Genomic DNA, 16,281 nt, shown 5'->3' with positions numbered 1-16,281 from the left:
TTACAACACATATTTATCATGTATTTTTATTTTTAAAGATTTATTTATTTATGCATATAAGAACTGGGGTACGGGCCAGAGGTATGAAGGGTGAGAGGATTCACCAGAGACAGAGTGGGGAACAGAACAGGCAGACTGAGTGAAACACACTGCTGAGGGGAGCAGCGGGCGAGACAGGAGAGGTCTGATGAGTAATGTGGGTAGCTCCCTGGCCAGTGGCTGCGGATAGCTTCATAGTGCTGAGACTTAACCCCTTGCACTGCTAGGGAGGTCCTTTATTTTGTTTTTAAATGAGATTATTACTTTGTCTTAAATTAGTTTCTATTTCAACAATTGCAAATAGTGCCCATATGTATGTGTTAATATAAACATCACTTGTATGTGAAGTTGTTTTCCCCACAAGAATACATGCTCCATGAACATAATACACATGTCTGTTTCACTTGTGGCACATTCATGATACCCAAGGTGGTGTCTGGCACTGTGTGTATTTAACAGTGAATGCCTATGGCTTCATAAGCCTTTCCTTGTATCTGTTCATGGCAGGTACCTATACATTTTGAAAAAGCCTATTTTATTTTTTCTTATATTTTAGCAATCATACACTTTCTGTGTTATTTCATGGCATGTTTCATCATAAGTTCTTCCTTGAAAATTTTATTTTGGAAAGATCAATATTATGTTTTGCAGGTTAGAGTTTTTTGATGGTGTAACTCTCAACTTACTTCCCATCTATGGTGTTCTTTGATGTTACTGCACCATTTAACTCAATTTTTTTACTGTAATCTGTTATGTTGGGCAACATCTAAAGATAAATGGTTCTGCCTGAACAAAATGAACACAAACCACTCTTTGACTAACTGCATTGGCCTCTATTAAGTAATAACACCCATATCTCCTTATGATCATCATGGTAAAGAATTCCTGAGACCATAATAACTTTATCGGCTGTTATAAAAAGTAAGTCCTTCTAGAGACATTCCTTTGACAACACATTTCAGTTTGGTTCCTCTGCCCTATTGTGCAAAGGGTCCTCCTTTATTCCTACCATCTAATAAAATGTGGCTTTTAAGAGAGTTTTACAATTTCATAGCTATTTCCTGTGTGATTTGATTCCATGGAAATTTCCAATAGTTAATCTCAATGATTTGGGAAGTATTAAGCTTATTAACTATTTACCTCACAGATAATCTAGACTGCAAATTTTCAATAATTTAGGAGCATGTCATTAAGAGATGTCCTCTACTTAGAGTACTGCAGTGTACTGAAGGATTTTTTGATTATAGGAGAGGCTCTGTGAGAGATGGGATGACTTCTATATTCTATCTGTAGGTTCTCTGTATTGCCACATTTACTTTAATGATTTATTATGACATTTTCAAGCAAAAATTTAAGATGAAAGAGTTAAGAATGAACAACCACCTTTTACTAATCCATTCTATATGATTTATCACCTATTTATAGATCTTATTATTCACTTGCCATCTCATCTTCCTAGGCTAGTAAGTAAATTTCAAATATCCTTTAAATATTTTAGCATGCATATAATTAAGGAAAATTCAATGTCATTGCACACAATTTTAGGTGAAACTTACATGCAACAAAATGTACATATCTTAAGGACATATATTTGGAATATGGACACTGGCATATACCCTGGAACATTAATCCCTAACACAATGAAAAGAATATTACTATCACCTCACAAAGTTTTCCTATTAGTCACCACTTTCACTCTCCAGAATCAATCACTGTTCAGATTTTTTTTCTACCATGGTTGAATTTTGCTTGGTTTGGATCTATGTAAAAACAAACTCATACGCTCAACTTGCCTTTGTGGAACATCATTTACTCAATGATTTGAGATTCATTTGTCCAATTTCATATATCTGCAGTTATAATCCCTTCCTATTTCATAGCATAATTATGCCACAGGTTATGATTACTGTATATGGTTGGATGGCCAGCAGGTCTATAATTTGGGGAGCTTATGAATTATACTGGTTTTGTGATTTTATTTTTGTTTCTATATTTTTAGACATATATTTTATTTATCTTCAAAAGCCTGGGAGTGAAACTGCAGGGTCACAGTATTTATACTAAGAACATTTCCCACAGTGATTATACCACACATTTCACATACTCACCAACAAAGAATCAGCACTACATCCCCAAACTTGCCAGATTATTAGCTTTTATTAGTTTTTCTAAAACTAGCCATTATGGCAGGTCTAGTGATCAATAATTGTGGTTTTAATATGTAATGTTCTGAAGTGAATAAGGTTAAGTATTTTTTTCACATTTACTGTTAATTAGTAAACCCTTCGTGATTGTTACTTTAAATTGTTCACATGCACTTCTTAGAGTTTTTGTTGAATTTTGGTTGATTTTTATTACTGAATTGTATGAGATCTTTTTATATATTTGGAATATTTACCTTAAACTATAGCATGTTTATTAATTTTCTTAAAAGTATATTTAATTAGCTTATTCGTTTTCTTAATGGTATACTTTGATTTTTTTTTTAGAGGCATGTTTTTATTTATTTTATTTATATATTTATTTGTTTGTTTGTTTGTTTGTTTATACATGCACTGGGTACAGTCAGAAGTGTGGGAGGGTGAGAGAATTCACCAGAGCCAGAGCGGGGAGCAGAGCAGGCAGAAAGACCGAAGTACACTGCTGAGGGGAGCAGCGGGCGGCAGGAGAGGTCTGTGCGCCATGTGGGACCCGCCTCCGGTGGCCGGGGAGCAGCCGGGAATCGAACCCGTGCCTCAGAGGCCGCAGGCAGCTTCGCAACCCAGCTCTCAACCGCTGCGCCACCAGGGAAGCCCTTAATGGGATACTTTGATTAGCATAATTAACATGGTGTATTTTTAATTATGAAGTCTACATCATATATTTTTGTAATTTTATGCATCTTACTTTGTTTGACTTATCTTAAAGTCCTTCCCCCCCTAAAGTTATAAAGTTATTCCATGTTTTCCTTTGGAAGTACTAAGTTTTTGTTCATAAAGCAATAACTAGTTTCAGGAATATATTAGCATGAGTAATAAAATGCACAAAACAAAGAAGCATCCATACATTCAATGTACAGATAAACCAATAAACCAATAATTTTGAAAATATAATGTGTACCAAGCAGCATGTTTAGTTATAAAGCATAAGCTCAAAGGTGAAACTGAATTTAAACTATACTTTTTGTGAGCAAAATCAAAAAAGTGACAATATTTTTAAAGAAAGGATAAATGTGGTAAACCAAGTTTAGAAATAGTAGTTTTCTCTTTCAACCTATAATATCCTTTTATCAAGGTGACTATAGATGATACCTCCTGAACATTACTAAGTTATCAGTACATACTACAACCTACTGGTACATTGAAATAATTTTATCCAAATACAATTTGTAATAGGTTTAATGTGAAAAGTAATATGAAATGAGAATGTTTTATTCAGATAAATTATCAAAACATATTTTGGTGTATTTACCTCTAAAATATGACAAATTGGAATAAAAGATTATGGATGTCAAAAACAGTGGAAGTCAAAATGTTCACTTATGAATGAAGGGCTTATATATAAAGCAGGTATTTATAAAGCATGCAAACTATGTAAACCATGATGTTTTGCTAAATTATGCTGAAATAATCCCTGAAATTTCTGTCATTCTTAAGGATGTTGTAAACCAGAAGAAAAATTTGCCACGTGAAATAGCTTTCCTCAAACATCTGCTGCCAAGAAAGTTTGTTTGGAGCTTGTGATGATGGATGAATTTTTGACAGGTAATTGCAATTCAGATCAGATGCAGACAGATTTAGTACCTAAAAGCTTCTAGTTTATTAAAATCACCCTTGATTTATTTAGCACCCCTCTTCCCTCCAAACTGTCTTGCATTTCAACACTCTTTGGGAATTAATAATTCAGCTATGAGACCTAAATTTTATACAAATGATTGAAATATATTAGATTTTTCTTGGTTCTGCAAGATTTTAAACAGGGAACAACTTGAAAATGAAACAATGTTCTTATATTGTTATGGAAACAAAAAGTCATGGAAATTTTTCAGCCGTGCGAACACTAATTTGTCATTAAACATTTCCAGTTTGTTATGTAAATGCCTCCTTTATAACAATTGATAAAGTTTTTATGAACAGATAATATAAGCATTAGACACTCCTTCTCTTATGTAATTTTCTGGAACATATATTTAAGATGGAAATTTACATGCAGGAAGTATACAGAAGAATGCCCTAAGAATTAACTATGGAGGGCAGAGGGTAACGGGAGGATATGAATGGTGATTCAGATGTAAGAAAAATCTCAGCAGAGATCTGGAACTGTGATGGCTTTAACTAAAGTTACCAGATCTTTGTAATCGTTTCATTTCCCCACATAAAGCAGTAAAAGGATATGGGCTCACCTCAGAGGTAGGAAGACATGAACTATGTAGAGTGTGAGACAGCTCACAAAGGGGCTCATTCAACTGAGGGCCATCAGGGGACAACATATGGCTGGTGCAATTTATGAAAGGAATCCAAAAAGAAAATCCAGACAGCAGCAGTGTGTGCCTGTGTGTGTGTGTTTGCATGTGTGTGTATAGGTGTGTATATCTCTCTATATAGTGTAGAGTAACATATGTACCATATATGCATGCATCTAGTAGTATGTCTTAAAATAAATTTGTACCTGTTAATCATTGATCTTTCAACTATCTCCATAATTTTGCCTCTTCAATAAAATTCAACATTATTTTTTGTCCTTCACATAACAGCATAAACATATATACCATTAAAAATCATAGTAAAATTAACCAACCTGGACCCACTAAATTACCAGCACATTTGAAGTGATCTCAGTGTTGACACCACCTTTTCAATCACATCACTGACAATTTTTGTGATGTGACAATCACATCACATGCAATTTCCTGTATTCTACCTATTAACTATCGCTCATTGTGATACCATTAGTAATTTTCTGTATTATCAATAGGTTATGCTCAGGGCAACCTTTGATTATATGACTTAAGTGCCAATAATGAGATGACCGGAGGAATATGATGTGATACTTTTAGGTAGATTCCTAAATCTGGAGTGGCTGGGATGTAGCTATTAGGGCTTCAGTAGACATCTTGGATCATGAGCCCAAGGTATCAGGAAAACCTTGGAAAGCACATACTCGTTCAAACAATGCATTAAGTTGAAATAAGTCTGGCATCCTAACATTTAGAGGACATACCAATCTATACCACCAAGACCTCTTTATGAGAGAGACACACACTTCTATCTTGCTTCATCTTTTATTTTGGAGCATGTGTGTGTTGACGATTACTTATGGCCAAGTCAAGCTCATCCAATTATGTTGTTCAACTCTTCCTTTTCACTATTGACTTATATATTTTTTTTCTTTTCCAGTTCTGTCATATTTCAACCTCACATTGTTAAAAATAAAGTATTACTATGTATCTTTGGAATATAGATCTTTATCTAATCTTATTATAAATGGGATACTTTATATATTTAGAGTTTCTATTTCTAGAATTTGCTTTCAGGAGGAAATACACTACAATAACCTTCCCTGCAATAGCTACTAGAACACTTGGAGTTGTCTTTTCATTTGCTTGTTTGGTTCCCTCTTATTGCATCACTTTTCATTTCATTTTATTCACTTCCTTATTTTAATAATGCTGACTTATCAGCAAATCTTGTGAGCTTTTTATTTGATTATTTGATCACTTTATGGCTTTATGCTACTTTCCATGCATTCCATGTTTCTAAACCACGTCTTTGTTATTTGAGTAAAATTGTGTAACATAAGATTTGGCCTCTTCCATTTTTTAGTGTACAGTGTAGTATTGTTAACTACAATCAGAAATGAAAGAGGAGTCATTACCTTTATTTCAAATAAATTAAGTGTTGTAAGAGACTACAATGAGTTGTACACCAACAAAATTGATAGCCCAGAAGCAATGGATAAATTTCTAGAAATATAAAACCTAAAGTATTGACTCTTGAACAGAAAATCTGAACAGATCCTATAACCAGTAAGGAGACTGAATCAGTAATCAGTCTAGTACCAGATGACTTTACTGATTCATTTTACCAAACATTTAAGGAAGAATTAACACCAACAATTTTCAAATGCTTTCAAAAATTTAAAGGAGGAAATGCTTCCAAATTTATTCTATTAGGCCAGCATTACTCGATACCAAAGCCAGACAAAGACATTATAAGAAAAGAAAATTACAGGCCAATATCCCTAATGGATATTGATGGGGAAATCCTCCACCTATTACTAGTCCAGTGAATCCAATGGCACTTAAGAGCTAATACATGTTTACAAGTGACAGTTACCTGAAATTGTCTATGACCTTAGATGGAGGTCTTTACATGAATTAGGTTATTTGAAGCCCTGTTAGGTTATATTTGAACTCCAGTGAATTCTACTTTATTTGTCATTATTTTATAAGTCTTAGTCATTTCCCCAGTATTCATGCTCTAACAGTGTGCACATGTACAGATGATTGTGACTTCTTGCTTTGAGATCTGTCCTTGCTTGTGTTTCTGGGTCTACAAATGAGAGACCCCATTCCCAGATAAGCTCAACTGTAGGACAGCAGGTTGACATCCAAAGTCAATAGACCTGGAAACCTTTCAACTTTGCTTGAATGACTTGATAAGTTTTGCTCCAATTTCTTGGCACTCTGACATTCTGACTCAGTGAAATTATGAAGAATCCCCTCCATATACAGAGGTTATCAATGTAACTCCTCTACAGTGTTGCTTTATCTAAAAAAAATAATTTCACTAAATATTTGTACACCTCTTCCCAACCTTATTCTGCACCAATATCATTTTAGTATTAACAACCAGACTTAAAAGCATTGCTTTTCATCCCCAACCATTTTCCATTTTAATGTGTATATGCATAGACCACATGGTTCTGCATATATTTAAACTTTATGAGCATGTTTTACCTTATAGTAACATAACCACCTATTTGTAACATGATTATTTTGCTCCATATGAACCTTTTGATGTGACTCCAGGTCACATCAAATACATAATACATGGAGCAGAATTTCATTTTCTGCAAAGATTACCTAGGTGTGTTCAAAATATCATTATTTATTTATTTTTCATACTATTAGGGTTTTGCATAGTGGTTAAAAGAATGGGTTCTCGAGGCATGATGACCGACCTTTTATCCCGGCTCTACTATTCACTTGCTGAGTAACTTTAAGCAAGTCATGTGCTCTAGGCTTTCGTTCTCTTTTCTGGAAACTGCAACAGTCTAGAACTATTCAGTACACAAACTATTTACCAATGGTTTCAGTATTGTGAATATTCACTCAACACATGCAATCCCCTGTGAAGAGTGTGACACTAAGTAAACACTAAGAAACAGAGTTCTGAAATTTTTCTATTACAAAAATTCTACTACATAGTCACTTATACTCACATTTTTCTAAAGGTGTATTAGTCATATACATGAAATTCCTTAATATAAACATAAAAATGAATGGTTTATCCACCCCAAGAAACCCTATTCTATATTTGTCATTCTCTTTTTCTTTTCTGCTAAGTGTCTCTTGACATACTAGGCCTTTTAATTGTTTGATTTAAATTTATTGATTAGCTTGAGTTGTGTATATATTATTGGTGAGGTTCAAAATTACTTTTTCCCTTTCAGAGTTATATTTTCATCTCTCCTATTTATTTCTGATGTACAGGTGAGTATTTACAATTTTAATGCTTTTGAATTTATATATTTCGTCTATATAGTTTTGCTGTTCAAGCAATATATGCATATGACTTTTTAGCAGAAGCTTTTAAAGTACATACACTTTTTTTTTATTTTAGTGAGCATACATGTGACTTTATCTTTTTTATTGTTTTGACTTTATCTTTTTAAATAAATAATAATTTTTCTCCTGCCACCTACCCTCTTGAATCTTTTCTCTTTCCCCCTTCCTTAACCTAGAAACCTCAGTCTGGTTATCAGTGTGTGCTACTTTATAATTACCTGTTCACCCTGAGAGTAAATGGGGCCAAATGATTGATGCATTGGATTCAATCATAATAATTCTGTGATCTACTTTAACTCTAAATTACAACAAACAGAGTCTGATGAAGGTATAGAAACCAACAATGAGATGCAATCAAGTAAGTAACTTTGATGAGAAGAAATGCTAGCTGATGGTGAAGGAATGCTAGAATGAAAAAAAAAAAAAAAGAGAGAGAGATGAAATTTGGGGACTAATGCAAGAGAGGAGTATTAGGAAAACCCATTAAATTCTATATTTTCTCCCAAACTATCACCGTCTACCATCTTAAAGCAAACTGGCAGGATGGAATGAACTCAATGTAAATGATGTGTGTAGAGCAAGGCAGGGCAGCAGCATGTGCCTGAAGCCTGTATCCAGGCTCATCCATCTCAAGCGTCTGGCTCTGCTGCTAATTGCCAACCCCTGGGATGCACCGTGGGAACTGCCCTCAGGCTTATCAAGCTGTTTCAGGAGCAGAATGCTAGGGTGCCTGGGAATTTGGCTGGTTGTTGTTGTGTGTGTATGTGTGTGTGTGTTGTGTGTGTGTGTGTGTGTGTGTGTGTGAGAAAGCGCCTCTCCTTCACTGGAGTGCTGAAAATGTGTGGGTCTCAACTTACACTCAGATCCCCGCCCAAGATTCAGATTGAAGTTACACCCCATGAAGTTCTGTTTTCGATCACCCTATTCTTACTATTGTTCCCTTACCTGTCTTGTTTCCTCACCACCTTAGTTGTTTCTCACTTGCACATACATTTGCTTTTTGAGTCATGTTTCTGAAATATCTTCCCTGATGCGATTTCTGACAACATTCATATTAATGGAGATAGAATTCTGAAGAAGATAGATACGTGATCCTTTTCTTAATTGAACTTGTTTCATTACAGATGCTTAGGGAATATCAAATAAATAAAATGAGCATAGATTTTATTAACTTTAACACATGTCATTAAGCCAACTTAGGTGACTAATAATTGGGGCAGTTTTATGAAGAATGATCAAAATCTGTCAGCTCCATCTCTCAACCACTTGGCTAATAAAAGACGGACAGCTGCTGTGTGTACACTCATAGCATAAAGCAGGGAGTGTGAACCCTGAGGTTGGGGAAATACAGAGTCCCTATTTAAGTAGACATTGTTCCATTCTCAAAGGATTGCATAAAATCATTTTTGAAGATAGACTAGACTCACTCACACTGGATCCAGAGCCCTTCATGTTAAGAAACAAGGCTCATTAATATGTTCAAATGAAAAGACAAAGGAAATCCCATCACAAGAAACTATTCATTATAGAGTGGGCAAACATACCTGCAAAGTTACAATATAGCTACACTATCAACATAGCTACACTAACACAGAAAATGCATAAATTACTTAAATAATTGAACTATAGCAGATTAGGGGAGTGCTAATGCCTCAAGAATAATCAACCAAGGACCTCCCCGGTGGCACTATGAAGTTATCCACAGCCATAGCAACAGTTCAATCCCCAGCCAGGGAGATGACCCACATGGTGGAGCTCCGGCCTCACCTACTGCTCCCCTCAGCTGTGTATTTCAGTCAGTCGGCCTGTTCTGTTCCCTACTCTGTCTTTGGTGAATCTCCTCACCCCAGCACCTCTGGCCTGTACCCCAGTTTTGTATGCATAAATAAATCTTTACTTTTTCAAAGATTTATTCATTTATGCACAGAAGTGTGGGGTACAGCCCAGAGGTGTGGGGGGTGAGAGGACTCAACAGAAACAGAGTGGGCACAGACCAGACAGATTGACTGAAATACACTGCTGAGGGGAGCAGCGGGAGAGTCAGGAGAGATCTGCCACGCCATGTGGATTGCTCCCTGGCCGTCTGGTGATCGAACTTGTGCTGTGGTGGCTACAGACAGCTTCATAGGTTGTGTCTTAACCCCTTGTGCCACCAGGGAGGCCCCTGCATAAATAAATCTTTAAAAAAAAGAAAAATCAACCAAGTAGAAATGATGAATATAAACTATAAAACATAGTCTCAGGTATGTAAAATAGAAAGATAAAGTATTATATATCCAATCATGGGAAAATTTCTTTTTTTGTATTTATTTTATTTATTTATTTTTTCTTTTTATAGAGGCATGTTTTATTTATTTATTTATTTGTTGATTCGTTTGTTTTGTTTATACATGCACTGGGTACAGTCAGAAGCGCGGGAGGGTGAGAGAATTCACCAGAGCCAGAGCGGGGAGCAGAGCAGGCAGAAGGACCGAAGTACACTGCTGAGGGGAGCAGCGGGCGGCAGGAGAGGTCTGCGTGCCATGTGGGACCCTCCTCCGGTGGCCGGGGAGCAGCCGGGAATCGAACCGGCGCTGCAGAGGCTGCAGGCAGCTTCGCAACCCAGCGCTCAACCGCTGCGCCACCGGGGAGGCCCTCATGGGAAAATTTCTTATCCAAGAGCAAAACAATATTCATAAAAGGGAAAATAAAATCAACATTTTTCAATACACACACAGATACATATGCACCCAGTTAATTAACTTTCATGTAAAAAATAAAACATTAAATGATTTTGAAGAAACTACATGAAAATTATATTCTTTATGTTGGTGGCATCAAACGAATTATAGGCACTATACCACCATGTGTGTGCGAGCTCGTAAACCCCCCCCCCACAAACACACACAGAGAATGGTAATGTGATTTGCCAATGTCACAAACCAGAAAGTTGGTTATATGAGGTTGGAGCGTGAGCTGTTTGCCTTGGAGCTGGCCCTTGCACTTCCTGTCTGCATTTCTGCCATCTACAAGGCCTGGAAAGACACCTCCCTCCAATGCTCAGACTTCTCCAAAGCCCTCACTAGTGTGGATGTCATTAAGTGGCAATAATGCCTTCATTAGTCATAAAATTCCTATTTTTTTTGGCCTGAGAGGAGGGAAGACACTACCTACCCAGAGAAAGTTTTACTGCAATCTCCATAGTCAATGTTTTCTACATTGCCCATTTCTTAAACAATCTTTTCGATGGTAATAGGACATAAACTTCAAGTTCAACGACTGGGTTTCATAAGGAATGTAAAACCAAACAGTTAAATTATTAGTGCCTAACAAAATTATCATTCAAGGATAAAGTAAAAGTTATGATTTTTAAATATTCAAGCTGTGCAGACAGAAAGCACGTGCTTGTCACAATAGAGTATTTCATGAGGGACAGTTTCTTAATGCAGATGACACAATCTGTCTTTGAAGGGAATGTTCGCTTTGGGAAAAAAAAATCGGTTCCATTTCAACACTCCACAAGTGATAAGTGAAGCATTTCAAAAATAGAAGCTCCTAGATGTGTTGATGAGACAATATGTCATTGCTAAAAAAAAAAAAAAAAAAAAATTCTGCTTGAAAAGGCTAAATTTCACCCTGTCCCCACATGCCAGTTATTTAAATTTCTACAGCTGTGTAGAGTTAGCAAACCTTATGGTTCCGGAGATGGAAGAAGATGTGTTCATTTTCATCTAGTTATTGATATTGAGTGGAAAATGTGCATTTTTTAAAAATACATTTAATATTTCCCTTTTATACAAGATCACACTTCATAAAGAGGATTTTATCTTGGAATTTATATAGGAAAAACACTTAAGAAATCAGCTGTACACAGGTGTTCAAAACAGATCATCTGCTAATCTTCACCATGAAGAGAATAAGGAGGACTCAGAAAAACCTGAATAAAGGTTATTGTTTCCTCTATGCCTATGTGGGCTAAAAATAGCACTCCTCATCCCGTGGTTGTTAGTTTTCCTATTCAGGAAAATGAGAATTTTAGAGTAAATTCACCCCAAGTTTTCTTTAGCTCTGAAAATTTCCTATTCTGTGATGTGTAAATATGTTCCACCACAGATACCTTTGTGTTTTAGAAAGTCTACCACTGTGACAGGCTATGCTTGTGCTGTTTGCACCAAACTAAATGTCTTTCTTATATCTTTGATCAAAGACTGTCTATTTATACTTCAGAGTCACATCTAAAAGAAAATGTTTCCCAAAATGAGTAGATATCTCCATTGTCTTCATAGAAGTCCCTACTGTTTTCATAGTCACCTCTGTAGCATAAAGGAAAAAAGTAAAAGATTCTAAGTGAAACTGTTAAAATACAGTGGACCTCAAATGTACCCATGTTTGGTAAATAAAAAAACACTTAGCAAATAGATTTAATAAGATGTGATGAGCAAAATATCTATTTCAGGGGCCTCCCTGGTGGCGCACGGGTTAAGACGCAACCTAGGAAGCTGTCAGCAGTCTCTGCAGCATGAGTTCAATCCCCAGCCAGGGAGCTACCCACATGGCACAGCAGACCTCTCTGGTCTCACCCGCTGCTCCCCTCAGCAGTGTATTTCAGTCAATCTGCCTGTTCTGTTCCCCACTCTGTCTCTAGTGGATCCTCTCACCCCCCACTCCTCTGGCCTGTACCCCAGCTCTTGTATGCATAAATAAATAAATCCTTAAAAAAATCTACTTCAGTTCTCTCCAATTAGCCCAGGAAAATTTTGCTTCAATCTGTACTGCCCTTACCTGACAACTGAAAAACCAGAAAGAGAACAAAAAGACATTAATTTGACTTTACAGTTTTTCTGGGGTGGGGAGTTAATTTTCTTCATCTCTGCACGTTATCATACTCAAAAATCTGACTGTAAGATAAAACTTTAGTCTTAATATTTTCCCTTATGCTTGCTATAATTTGCTCCATTTTTCTTTATTCATTCACTGGTTCAGAAACCCAAAACCAACCATACATTACTTTTGAATGATGTCACACATGTAACAGACATTTTGACTAGTAGTGTATGTTTTTCAGATTTCATTTTGTACAAACTGAGCTTATTTTTTTTTCCTTTTCTGTCTCTGTTTTGTTTGTTTCTCTGTTCTCCAAATTTTATTGGATGCCATGAATTGGCTGAAACTCCTTTACCATAAACATTTTAAAATATATGGGTGATAAAATTCATCTGCTTTTGTTATCATCTTGAAATGGAAACTTCTATCTGTACTCTTAAATCTCAAATGTAGAAAGTAGAACATGTCATAAAAATGACATATAAATCCTATAAAAATGCCATGTTTGAAATAAATAAATATGTCACTTTCTTCATGAGGCAATGATTTATTCCTGATTTTAAAGATGTTATAAAATCAATAGCTTTCTTATTTCTACTGTCACCTGGAGGAGATATATTAATATTGCTGTCATTGTTTTACTTGTCCTGACACCTCAGAGCTAATGCAAAAAAACAACCTGTTTCTTGTCTAATGCATTGCTGCTTGTGTGCAGTCACCCATGGGGGAATCAATACTCTCCCAACAACATCTCCATTAATTATTGCTACTTAGGTGCATATAAAAACAATCATTCACATGAAAAAACATACATAATTTTGATTAAGAAAAAAAAAAACATGGAAGAGAACTGAAGCATCCAGAGGGAGAAGGGATAAGAACAATGAAGGAAGGAATCATAATGAACAATGTGTGATTTGGTGCTGGGTACCCTAGGGTGGCTATACCTGACGGGGGTATTGGAATAGTAACTAAATAAAAAATTAATTAGTTAATTGAAAAAAAAAACAGTGAGGCACTTATAGCACATTTTTTGAGATTAGGTTAAGTTACTAAATATTCTGCAACATCAATATCTTCATCTATTTGCTGTGTTCTGAGTTTCCATATATTTTATATTTCCATTCCTATAAAATTACATCTAGTGTTATATGTAATATTGCATTTCTCAAATTCAGCTATTAAAGCTTAGATGAAATACTTGTCAAAATTCAACATTACAGAACAAATGAACATTAAAGAACACATAGTAATGATATTTATTTTAAAATAACTTAAGTAACACAGCTAGTATTTTATATTAGCTTAAATAAACCTTCAGCTATTAGGCATTTTATTTCTCAAATTTAATTGAAATTTTAAGCTTTCATAGTACTTAGTGCAATATCTTTGTTCAAGGTACATAAATATTTTCTCTATTGTATACCCCTGCTCCTTTGTCATAAAACAACAGTAATAAATAAACTGTGATTTTATTTCTGCCCTCCCAATTCTATTCCATCAATTTGTGTGTTTTTGTTTCAATACCATGCTGTTTTGATTACAGTTACTTTGTAGTATACTTTGAATTCCAAGAGCATTATAGCTCTAGTTTTGCTTCTATCCAAACATTACTTGGATATTCAGGGTCTTTTGCCATTCCATACAAAATTTAGTATCATTTATTCTATTACTTAGAAAAAATACCATTGGAACTTTCATAGTTTCTGTATTTAATCTGTATATTACTTTAGGTAGGATAGACATTTTGACAACATTAATTCTTCCAATATATGACATGGGATGGCTTTACATTTCTTTGTATCTTCTGCTTCTGTTAATGATAACATGTTTGTCAGTGTACAGGTCTTTCACCTCCTTTATTAAGTTTATCCCCAAGTATTTTATTGTTTTTGATGTGTCTGCAAATAAGATTTTTCCCCTAATTTATCTTTCTTCTAACACTGATGGCCAATAGGTACAGTGAAAAAAATGACACAACATCAATCATAATTAAGAAAATGCAAATCAAAACATCAATTAGATGTCACCTCAAACTTTTAAGAATGTCCTATATCTAGAAGACTGGAAACAATAGGTGTGGGCAAGGATGTGGGTAAAACGGAACTCTCATACACCATTTGTGGAAATATCAGTTGGTACAAACTTGAACATCATTTGAACTTATTGTTTTTTATTATTTTATTTTGTTAATTTTATTTTTATATTCCCCACATTTTAAATATCTTTGTTGAAGTTTAAAAGTTACTTTCAGAACATGTAATGGAACACTAATATTTTGTTCAATAAATGGTGCTGGGAAAACTGGACCACCACAGGCAAAAAAATGAAACTAGACCACTACCTCTCACCGTGCACAAAAATCAGCTCAAAATGGATAAGAGAACTGGCCATAAAACCTGAAACCATAAAATATATAGAAGAAAATATAGGTAAAGCACTGCAAAACAAACATTGCAATAACATCTTTAAAGACTCATCACCCAAAGCAAAGACAGTCAAGGAAAAGATAAACACCTGGGATTATATCAAACTGAAAAGCTTCTGTACAGCAAAAGAGATATTAGCCAAAACAGAGAGACACCCCACTGATAGGGAAATAAATCTTTGTACTCCAATCAACTGATAAGGGACTGATCACAAAGATATACAAAGAACTCACAGGACTCAACAAAAACAAAGTAAACAATCCAGTCAAGAAATGGGCAGAAGAACCTAAAAGACATTTCTCCAAAGAGGAAATGCAAATGGCCAACAGACATGAAAAAATGTTCAAGGAACATCCCCTATCATCAGGGAAATGCAAATCAAAACCACATTGAGATACCACCTTACACCAGTAAGATGGCACATATCAAAAAAAAGAAACAAACAAACAAAAATAAACAAGCAACAACAAATGTTGGCAAGGATGTGGTGAAAAAGGGACTCTCCTACATTGCTAGTGGGAGGGCAAACTGGTTCAACCACTATGGAAAGCTGTCTGGAGATTCCTCAGTCTACTAACAATGGAGCTACCATATGCTCCAGCAATTCCACTCCTAGGGATCTACCCAAGGGACCCAAAAACTTTAATTGGAAAGGATACCTACACCCTTATGTTTACTGCAGCACCATTTACAAAAGGTAAGATATGGAAAAAAAAAACCAAATGCCCCAAAGTAGATCATTGGATCAAAAAATTGTGGTATATATACACAATGTAATATTACTCAGCAATCAAAAAAGATAAACTCATGCCATTCGCAGCAATGTGGATGGAGCTAGAAGGAATTATGCTCGGTGAAATAAGCCAGAAGGAAAAAGAAAAGTATCGGTTGGTTTCACTTATAACAGGAATACAGGGAAACCAAGTAAGACATCAGTGTAAAAAAAAATAAGAATACAAAACACAAGAAAGCAAAAACAGACAATTATAAACCAGAGTCATCCTGCAGGGGAGGAGGGAGAGGGATCAGAGGGAGGGAAGGAGGAGCATAGGGGACTGAGGTGATGGTGCACAGGTGCATTGGGGAAGCAAACTCTATGGGGACTACACCTGAGGGGGTGAGGGAAAGCAAATATTTTTTAAAAGTGAACAATTATGTAAAAAAATATAAAAAAATAATAAAAAATAAATAAAAGTTACTTTCAAAAGTAAGTATTAATTCCTTATTGTTAGGATCTTGTTC

The sequence above is a fragment of the Talpa europaea genome (genome assembly GCF_964194135.1).
Source record: "Talpa europaea genome assembly, chromosome: 13".
In the NCBI taxonomy this organism is placed as follows: Eukaryota; Metazoa; Chordata; class Mammalia; order Eulipotyphla; family Talpidae; genus Talpa; species Talpa europaea.
The sequence above is the reverse complement of the archived record's forward strand: the minus strand, read 5'-3'. Positions refer to the sequence as shown.